The following is a 10,881-nucleotide window of genomic DNA, read 5'->3' as shown; positions in this document are numbered from 1 at the left end:
TGGTGTGCTAGCTAATATCCAGCTGTGCCACCTGGGCGCCTCGCTGCTCCTTTTTAACTGGTAAGGTCAGACACTGATGTTGAATGGAAGTGAGAGAGGTCACTGGAGATTTCCTTACCAAACCTGCCAAACCTTCATGTCAAGTCTTCATGGACACTGTTTTGTGCACAAAGACACAGTCATGCTGGGGCATTTGTCAAACTGTAGTAAGTTGGAAGCATAAAATCTATTTGTACAGTTGATTTTATACACCTGTTAGCAACAGGTGTGACTAAACAGTCATTTAAACAGTAATTTAGTAATTAGACAAGGTGTACACATATGATTATCCCTTATTTACACTTAAACACATTCCTATTGTTCAAAAGTACACATTTACAGTTGGCATATGCAATTAAATGTGTATTAAGTAACTAAATTGGTTACGTACAAGTGTATCCTATAAAGTATTCATACAGGTAGAATATTTAGTTACACTTTGTATGTCTATGTCTGTGTGTAGTCCACTGATGTCTATGACTTCACAGTAAATGTCTCTGACTTACACACGCAAAGTGTTCTTTAAGTGGCCGGTACAATGAAGCATGACATTTGACTCTCCGGCGAGGACAACAACAGCAGTGTTGGCTTTCACCTATTTGCAGCTAGACATTAGGTTTAAAGCTAATGCATGACTCATGCTGTAGTTCCCCTAGCATGTCCCTTGGGCCCCAAACATCTTTACTGTAAATCTTATGATCAAGGACAACAGGGGAGAGGAAGGAAACCTGACTCAAGAAACTGAGGGCTTTCCTCCCAAGAAGGAAAGGAAATACTGGATCTAAGGCAGGTTTCGAGTATAATTAAGGTAGAGCCACTGTGAAAGGGCTGTAGAAGAGAGCTAAAAACAGCTGCGATCATGTTTACACAGTTTAAAGAAATTCTCCAAGAGGAGTTTTAAACTGTAATTTGGAGATTTGTTAAGTGTAATTATATAAAGTGTGATCAAAAATAATATTATTTACTGATCTATCTTTCCTAATGACTTCATCATAACCAGGGTTGCTGTGGATATTATGCTACCAACAACAGTGGTAATATTATTAGTATTAGTATTATGCAAACCCACTAAGCCACCGTGCCACCCTATTATTATTATTATTATTATTATTATTATCATTAATAATAATAATAATAATAGCAAATAGCAATTATTCTTTCTAATTCTTGTACTTAATACTTAAGCCTGATAAGGGTTGCGCTCATTGACTCTAACTCATTTATTTATACTTACTCAAAAACCGGGGGGGGGGGGAATTTAACCTCTTTGCTGGCCAAAAGCCGTATTCTGGCACAAAAACGACAACAAAAATCATTAGCATATGCCTTGCTGGTAAATAAGGTACCATTTGAAAGCTTTTTAGCAATACAAATGTAAATTTTAGCTTACTTTGTTTATACGTTGTCTTTAAAACACAAAACATTGCAGTTCTTGTTTGTATTATTGCAAGGCTGTATTTGTATTAATATTGACAATATTCATATCAAACAAACCAGCAGAATCTCACAGTTACATTTCTGCTGTCCGTTTTACTTCAAATAAATGTGCATTAAAATAAATCACGAAAAGTTCATTATTTGATCATGCTTTGGTATTATTGCAAAATGAATGTGCACAATAAACAGCAGCACAGCAACCCATATCAATCACACAGCAGCATAAAATAATAACAGCTGCTTACCTGAGCTTCTCCTCTTCAAATTCAGATCCGTTAGTTTTTCCATTAGAGATAAAATCCACTTTTTTGTAAATGTTTTCCTTTATGGTGGCCATCTTCGATTTTTCCAAAATATTTCCAGAATATAAATATCCTTATTTAACTGTGTTTGTCCGTCCGCCTCAGACGTATCATATATTCTATCTACTTTCCCAGTAAAAAGTTAAAACTGGTAATTTGTTAACACACTACACTCTGAAGAAAGAGTTTTTCTTCTTCTTCTGGTGGATGGCTACTAACTGTTTGGTGCATTATCGCCACCATCTGGACTGGAGTATGGAACCAGTAGTTTGTGGAACTTAAGTCTATTTTCTTATATTCTGTTCACTAATCCTGTTTCCTTCAAAAAAGAAACTTAAAACTAATTTCCCCTGACCCTTTCTGTAGGATGTCCTGAACATTCAGCCTAAGCTTATTTTCTTCTAGTTGTTGAATTAGTCTGTGTCTGTAGTGATGATATCAAATTAAACGTGTAAATCATTGTGGAATGTTGCAAAAGATGTTGGTTGTTCCCAGTAAGCTGTGTTTAAAATCTGGACCAAGTACAAACAAAATGGGAAGGTTGTAAAAGGGAAGCATACTGGTAGACCAAGTAAGACATCAAAGCATCAAGATAGAAAACTTAAAGCAATATGTCTTGAAAACAGAAAATGCACAACAAAACAAATGAGAAACAAGTGGCCGGAAAGTGGAGTCAATGTCTGTGACTGAACTGTAAGAAATCACCTAAAAGAAATGGGATTTACATACAGAAAAGCTAAACAAAAGCCATCATTAACACCTAAAAAGAAAAGAACAAGGTTAAAGTAGGCTAAAGAAAAGCAATCGTGGACTGTGGGTGACTGGATAAAAGTGATCTTCAGTGATGAATCGCGAATCTGCATTGGGCAAGGTGATGATGCTGGAACTTTTGTTTGGTGTCTGTCCAATGAAATTTATGAAGATAACTGCCTAAAGAAAACATGTTAATTTCCACAGTTGTTGATGATATGGGCCTGCATGTCGGGTAAAGGCACAGGGGAGATGGTCTTCAATAAATGCCAAAGTCCACATTGAAATTTTGGACGCTTTTCTTATTCCATCAGTTGAAAGGATGTTTGGTGATGATGACTTTATTTTTCAAGATGATAATGCATCTTGCCATAGGGCAAAGGACGTGAAAACTTTTCTTCAAGAAAACATATAATGTCAATGGCATGGCCTGCAAATAGTCCGGATCTCAATCCATTTGAAAATCTCTGGTGGAAATTGAAGAAAATGGTCAATGACAAGGTTCCAACCTGCAAAGCTGATCTGGCAACAGCAAGAGACAGTTGAAGGCAGATTGATGAAGAATACTGTTTGTCATTAGTTAACTCCATGCCTCAGAGAGTTTAAACCATTATAAAAGCCAGAGGTGGTGCAACAAAGTAATAATGGTGCAGTGTTTTCTAATGATTCCATAATTTTTTCCTCAGATTTGAGTGATTCCATATTTTTTTCCTCTACTTGATCTAAAAAAAAGCAATTGTGACTGACCACAACTATTATATTTGTTTCTTTTTTTATTGTTTCTTAATGCCAGAGGGTTGACAGTTTGAGAAATGATAGTTTTGTGGCATGTCTGTGATTTATTTTTTTTCTACAAAATTAAACAATTGAAAGAACATTTTCCAAGAGTGGTGATTCCATAATTTTTGCCAGGGGTTGTACATATATATATATATATATATATATATATATATGTATGTATATATATATATATATATATGTACAGTGAAGCCCAAAATTATTCATACCCCTGGCAAATTTTGACTTAAAGTTACTTTTATTCAACCAGCAATTTTTTTTTTGGACCGGAAATGACACAGGCGTCTCCCAGAAGATAATAAGACGATGTACAAGAGGCATCATTATGGAAAAAAATATTTCTCAGCTTTTATTTACATTTGAACAAAAAGTGGCATGTCCAAAATTATTCATACCCTTCTCAATAATTAATAGAAAAGCCTTTATTGGCTATTACAGCAATCAAACGCTTCCTATAATTGCTGACCAGCTTTTTGCATGTCTCCACTGGTATTTTTGCCCATTCATCTTTAGCGATGAGCTCCAACTCTTTCAGGTTGAAGGGTCTCCTTGCCATCACCCTGATCTTTAGCTCCCTCCACAGATTCTCAATTGGATTCAAGTCAGGACTCTGGCTGGGCCACTGCAAAATGTTAATGTTTTTGTCCGCTAACCATTTCTTCACCACTTTTGCTGTGTGTTTTGGGTCGTTGTCGTGCTGAAATGTCCACTGGTGCCCAAGGCCAAGTTTCTCTGCAGACTGCCTGATGTTGTTGTTGAGAATCTTGATGTATTGATCTTTTTTCATGATGCCGTTTACTGTGATTAGGTTCCCTGGTCCATTGGCTGAAAAACACCCCCAAATCATTAGGTTCCCACCACCATGTTTGACAGTGGGGATGGTGTTCTTAGGGTTGAAGGCTTCTCCTTTTTTACGCCAAATGAAGGATACATCATTGTGGCCAAACAATTCCATTTTTGTTTCATCTGACCATAAAACAGAAGACCAGAAGTCTTCTTCTTTGTCCAGATGAGCATTTGCAAAGGCCAAGCGAGCTTTTGTGTGCCTTTTCTGGAGAAGTGGCGTCCTCCTTGGTCTGCGTCCGTGGAACCCAGCAGTGTGCAGTGTCCGTTGGACTGTCTGCCTTGAGACGTTGCCACCAGCAGAGCCCAGATTCACCAGGATGGCCTTGGTGGTGATCCTTGGATTCTTTTTCACCTCTCTCACTATCCTCCTGGCCAGCACAGGTGTCACTTTTGGCTTCCGACCACGTCCTCTGAGATTTTCCACAGTGCGGAATGTCTTGTATTTTTTAATAATACTTTGCACTGTAGCCACTGGAACTTGAAAACATTTAGATATGGCCTTATAGCCCTTTCCTGACTTGTGAGCTGCCACAATGCACAGCCGCAGGTCCTTAGTGAGCTCCTTTTGTCTTAGCCATGACTGTCCACAAACCAACTGCAGAGAGTTGCTGTTTTTCACCTGTTGAGTTGATTAAAACAGCTGTTCCCAATGAATCAGGGTAATTAGGATGCTTTAGAACAGCTTGGACTATTTGGAATGGTATAGAACTTTGGATTTTCCCATAGACTGTGACAGTTTGCAAAGGGTATGAATAATTTTGGACATGCCACTTTTTGTTCAAATGTAAATAAAAGCTGGGAAATATTTTTTTCCATAATGATGCCTCTTGTACATCGTCTTATTATCTTCTGGAAGACACCTGTGTCATTTCTGGTCAAAAAAAAAATTGCTGGTTGAATAAAAGTAACTTTAAGTCAAAATTTGCCAGGGGTATGAATAATTTCGGGCTTCACTGTATGTATTTATTTATTATCTAACTTCTTAAAAACTAGGTATGTATGATGGAAAATGCACAAAAATATGCCGGACAGCCAAGGGGTTAAGGAGTCAATCCACCTACTGACATAATTTTGGAACATGAGAAGAAGTCGGAGTACCATGCCCATTTAAAGAACAACCAATTCAATTATTCTTTAGTGAGCACTGTCATGGTGGGGATTTAGGGCAAATCACAAAATCATTGGGCACAAGATCACTGGGCAGGTCATTGGACACTCTTGACATGGGGCCAATCCATCACATTACTTACTCCATCACAATCACTTACACTTAGAGCCCATTTAGAGTAGTTAACCCATCAGAATTCTTGAGGCAAGCAGTCAGTCAGGCAGATTTGTTAGCAGCTTAAGAAAAATAGCATCAATAAAGAGGAACGATGGTTGTGAGTGGAAGCTTAGAGAGGGTTAGAAAGCACCTTTTATATAATTGTTTAAGCATTCATTTATATAAACTGCCTTATCCAGGTCATGGTCACAGTGGAATCAGGTTCATCCTATGGTGCAAACACTTTTTCTTGATATGTATTTAATATAAGATAACAATGTCCCCACAAACACTGTAAAATTAGTTAAGAGTAGGTTGATAAAGCAATCTTCAGATAAAGCAATCAGCAGATTTAAACATTATGTGAACTATATGGGAAGCTTTACAGCACATACTGCAACATAGAACATACTTCATTTGTTTTAAAGAACTGGAAGTTTCCATCACAAACCATTTAGGAAGTGTATAGGTTTTTAAGCCAATCTGATGGACTGGATGAGTGCTGTCTGTATTTGTGGGTAGCTACACTAATACATGTGTATAACATGTAACTCATGGCGCCAGTGTTTGTAAATTGAAGGATGAGGAAGGAAGTGGCTTAGTAGACACACAGACACTCTGTTCAATTCATTCTGCCGTTTATGGATGTCATCAAGGCTCTGGCTCAGTGGCCGTCCACTTGTAAACACTGACCTCATACACATGATGCGTAAATATTTGTGCGTTGTGGAGAAACAGGAAGAAGCTGGTTTCTACTGTACTTCTAAGTCCAATATGTTGGACTATAACAAAATAATAATTATAATATTGAATAAATACGTACTTTAAAACATACATAGTATTAAAACAAACAAAAAAGACGTTTATGAAATGACATTTTTCCTAAGGTTAGACGAAATCTACTGAGTTAAAACTTAATGCAACACAATTAATATCTGGTCATGTATCCTTTATTAGCCGCTTGTGATAGGCATCAACAAGCTTCTGGCACCACTCTGATTGGATTGTTGTCCACTCTAGTTGAAGGAATTAATAGATTTTCAATAAATGGTTTGGTTTTTAGGGACAGACTTGTTACAATTTTGTCCATTCTTGCTTCTGAATCTGCTCTTCATGCTGCACTGTACGTTTTCAATAGGAGAAAGATTTGAACTGCAGGCATTTGATGCAGTGCATACAGAATGAAGCTTGACATCGTCTTGCTGAAATAATAATGGATGTGTCTCTCCAAAATCCCAAGATATGCCTCTGTGTCAATGGTATCTTCACACATATGCAAATCACTCATGACATGGACATTGGTGCATTCCTATACCATGACAGATGTTGGCTTCTGCACCTTTTATTGATAACTGTCTGGATGGTTCTTTTCAACTTTGGCACAGAGAACTCAACATCTGTCTTCCCCAAAAACAAGCTGGACCATGGACTAATCTGATCACATAACACATTTCCACTTCCTTTCAAACCATATATGGACAATACAGTGGACTGTGTTAAGTGACAATGGTTTTACGGCTTTTAATTAGTCTTTCCAAACTAGGGGTGTGTGGCTCCGGTCCTGGAGGTCTGGGGTCTGGGCAGTCTGGTGCTCTCATGTTTGTCGGATTTGCTGGCGCTGCGTGTTGGCTTCTGGCTGCGCCTGATCTCCATAGGACCCATAGGACCGGAGCTGCCCACTCCGACTATAGACAAAGGCGCAGAGCTTGCGGGTTCTAGGTCATAAAAACCTCGGATGGAAACCTGTTTACCCAAGTTTGTCAAGACTGCCATGCCGACAATGCTGCTCCTGCTAGATTTGAAGGGAACCTGGCGTGCTTGCACCAAAAAATGTCAAGAACTTACTGTGGACTTTATCACAGACTGGACTGAATAATAAAGAACTCCAATTTTTTTTTTTTTGCTAGTTATAACTTTTAGTTCAATTGAATTTTGTGTATGTATGATTTGTGTGGATTCTGCTCATTTAAATTATCCTCCAGGCCACCCAAGGAGGATGGGTGTCCCTGCTAAGTCTGGTTCCTCTCAAGGTTTCTTCCTGTATTTTAAGGGAGTTTTTCCTTGCCACTGTCGGCCTCGGCTGGCTCAACAGGGGTTTTTTGGTCTGTTGGTCCTGGAGTCTGTAAAGTTGCTTTGAGACAATGTCCATTATAAAAAGGGCTATACAAATAAAATTGACCTGACTTTTATAAAGTATTTCTGAGTTGATGTAGCTATATTTATCACAGTAGTATGACAATTTCTCATGCAATGCCATCTGAGAGCTCAGAGGTCATGCACAGTGGTTTCCAGCTTTGCCCTATACAGCCTAAGAGCTCTCCAGATTCCATTAATCTTTTCACAATATTATGAACAGTAGATGGTGAAAGACCAAATTATTTGGAATCTTGCATTGAGAAATGTTCTTTTTGAACTGTTTGCCAATTCTACCCTAAAGTTTGGCACAACGTGGTGATCAGTGGCCCATCATTGCTTGTAAAGACTGATTCTTGTGTGGATCTTCCTTTTATACCCAGTCATGATTCCCTCACCTGTTACCAATTTACCTGTTCATTGTGGAATGCTGTTATTTGAATATTCTAAAAACTTTTCTCTCTTATCTTGACTTATAATGTCTTATTTTGGAATGTGTTGCTGGCATCAAATTCTAAATGTGTTTCTATTTACAAAATACAATAAAGTTGATTAGTCAAAACATCCAAATCCTTGCAAATCCTTTCTTTCTACTTTTATATATACTTTTTAATAAAGATTTAAGAAAATGAACAATTCACTAGCAATGGGGTTTGACAATTCAACATGAAGTTAGGAATTTAAAAACATAATTTCAGAAACTTTTACCCTAATAAAGTCATTCTCATCATCTTAGTGTTTGTCACAGGGCAGACACACATACACACACACACACATTCATCTATAGGGCAATTCAGTGTCTTCAATTAACCTGACTGCATGCTTTTGGACTGTGGTAGGAAACCGGAGCTCCTGGAGGAAACCCATTCAGACACAGGAGAACATGCAAACTCTGCACAGAAAGAACCTGGACTGCCCCGCCTGGGGATCGAACTCAGGACCTTTTTGTTGTGAGGCGACAGTGCTACCCACCGAGCCACCGTGCTGCCCTGTTTGTCCTGCTGCAACACCTAATTACATATTATAATATTTCAAATAATAACCATCTACACTATTCCATCCTCTTTCTGCAACAACCTTTAATCAAGCTTTAATGAGCTGATATTGGATGAGGGACTTCTTTAATGCATGGAAGCCATATGGCAGCAAAAAGCCTGCTTGACTGAGTACATTGAAACCTGGGTTTTAAATCATGGTAGACACAAATTGCTTCCTAGCAATTCACAGAAAAAGAACAGCTAAATAAATACTTGAAATCATAAGACTGCTGTGACATGTATAATATGTCCCTTAGAAGTGTAGCCTATGTATATTTATACCTTCATTGCTGCGATTGGTTTCTACTACTAAACAACTACTAGTCCTCATTTCTTCAGGGGCGGCATGATGGCTAAGTGGGTAGCACTGTCGCCTCACAGCAAGAAGGTCCCGAGTTCGATCCCCTGGTGGGGTGGTCCGGGTCCTTTCTGTGTGGAGTTTGCATGTTCTGCCCGTGTCCGCATGGGTTTCCTCCGGGTGCTCCGGTTTCCTCCCACAGTCCAAAGACATGCAAGTGAGGTGAATTGGAGACACTAAATTGTCCAAGACTGTGTTCTATATAACCTTGTGAACTGGTGAATCTTGTGTAATGAGTAACTACCGTTTCTGTCATGAATGTAACCAAAGTTAAAAACATGACGTTAAAATCCAAACAAACAAACATTTCTTCAGTCTTTATAGTTTGGTTCCTGGACATCCATCAGCAAAGTCAGTTGTAAAAGCCCCACACATGAAGACATAACACCAGACCTTTTCTTACTGAGCAGCAGGAAGCCCCACCACTTTTCAAGCAAATGCTGTGGCACAAATAGAAACTTCCAGAAGTTGAATGGACCTAAAGAAAAGCCCTCATAAAAATGACAAAAACAGTAGTGCTGGAAATGGGTGTAGCTGAGGAACTGGGCTCTTCCTGCCATAATCAGAAGTCAAAAGTGTTTCCTGTCATTGTAGAAGCTTTAAGCCCATTAGCCATGCTGGTCTACACACATAAACGTAGTATAAACTCTCAAGGATCTGGAATGTTATCTTGTTCCAGGATACACCCACAATTATGGTTTATTTATTTATTAGTTTTCACTAACCACTTCATTTCAGTATGAGTCACAGTGGGTCCAGTGACAACTGGAAACAATGGACGCAGGGCAGGATAACACACTGGACAGACATGCAGACATGACAAGAACAACAACAAACTACATGTAGATGTTGAGAACTGTGACAAAAATTTAACACAGGACCCCAGGACCCATATTGCTATTTGGCACCCCTGCTACCAGCACCACACTACCAGCACTGCCATCATGTAACCCCTTTACATTTCTAAGTTCCTGGAGGTTCTTTCTTTAGATGAATTACAAAATAAAGAGGCATTTCCTTTTCAATTTATAAACCATGTGCAAACTTTTGCAATCAATAGTAAAAAAATCACAACATTAACTAAGATGTAGAGTAGGTTTCACATACACAGCCCACATTGCCCAACCTGCAATAAAATTATGAAATGCAGTAGGTATTTGCTTAGGGATGTTATCACTTTTTATCTTGCCTTGAACTCTCACCACTCAGATAGATTCCGGCTCTCTTTATTTTCTTAATGGCTTGCCGGTACTGATAACTAATCAGACGTACAATTCAGATCACTTTGATTTCTCAAAAGTAGATCAGGATAAATTAGGTTAAACGTGTTAGATGGATCGGTCTGACTGGAAAGCAGTGTTTGTTAGTTCAAGATCACTGAACCACACCTTTTAACGTGGGGTAAAAGAATGTTGGACTTGGAATGAAGTTCTCACAGTGTGATTAAACAGGAAATTACTGACATGAACAAGGAGCAGCTGTATCTCAAAGCCTTCTGAGTGTTTATATCAGTTGTGAGTCATAAGTTACTTGGAACGTTGAATAAACTTAAGTAGACACTTTTTTCTTAAATACACTACATGACAAAATTACGTGGATACCTGTCTGTAGCTGTGTGAATTTGGGCCCATTTAGTCAAAACAGAATTGCTGAACTGAAGTTTATCCCAAGGGTGTTTATAGGATGACCGCTGACGTTTATTCACACCACACATGGCTTTATGGACCCTGCTTTGTGTACTGTCATGCTAAAACAGAAATGGTCTTTCTCCTATTGGCACAGAGTTGGACACATATTATTGATTGTATACTTTTTAGCAATGGGTCAGTTATCTAATGATTCAGCTAAGACAATCTGATACATAAAAAATCTAATGTATGTCATGCCACACAAGCGTTTGATTTGTTTAACTTTTTT

The sequence above is a fragment of the Trichomycterus rosablanca genome, chromosome 5, assembly GCF_030014385.1.
Source record: "Trichomycterus rosablanca isolate fTriRos1 chromosome 5, fTriRos1.hap1, whole genome shotgun sequence".
NCBI lineage: Eukaryota > Metazoa > Chordata > Actinopteri > Siluriformes > Trichomycteridae > Trichomycterus > Trichomycterus rosablanca.
This window is presented reverse-complemented; position numbering follows the sequence as displayed.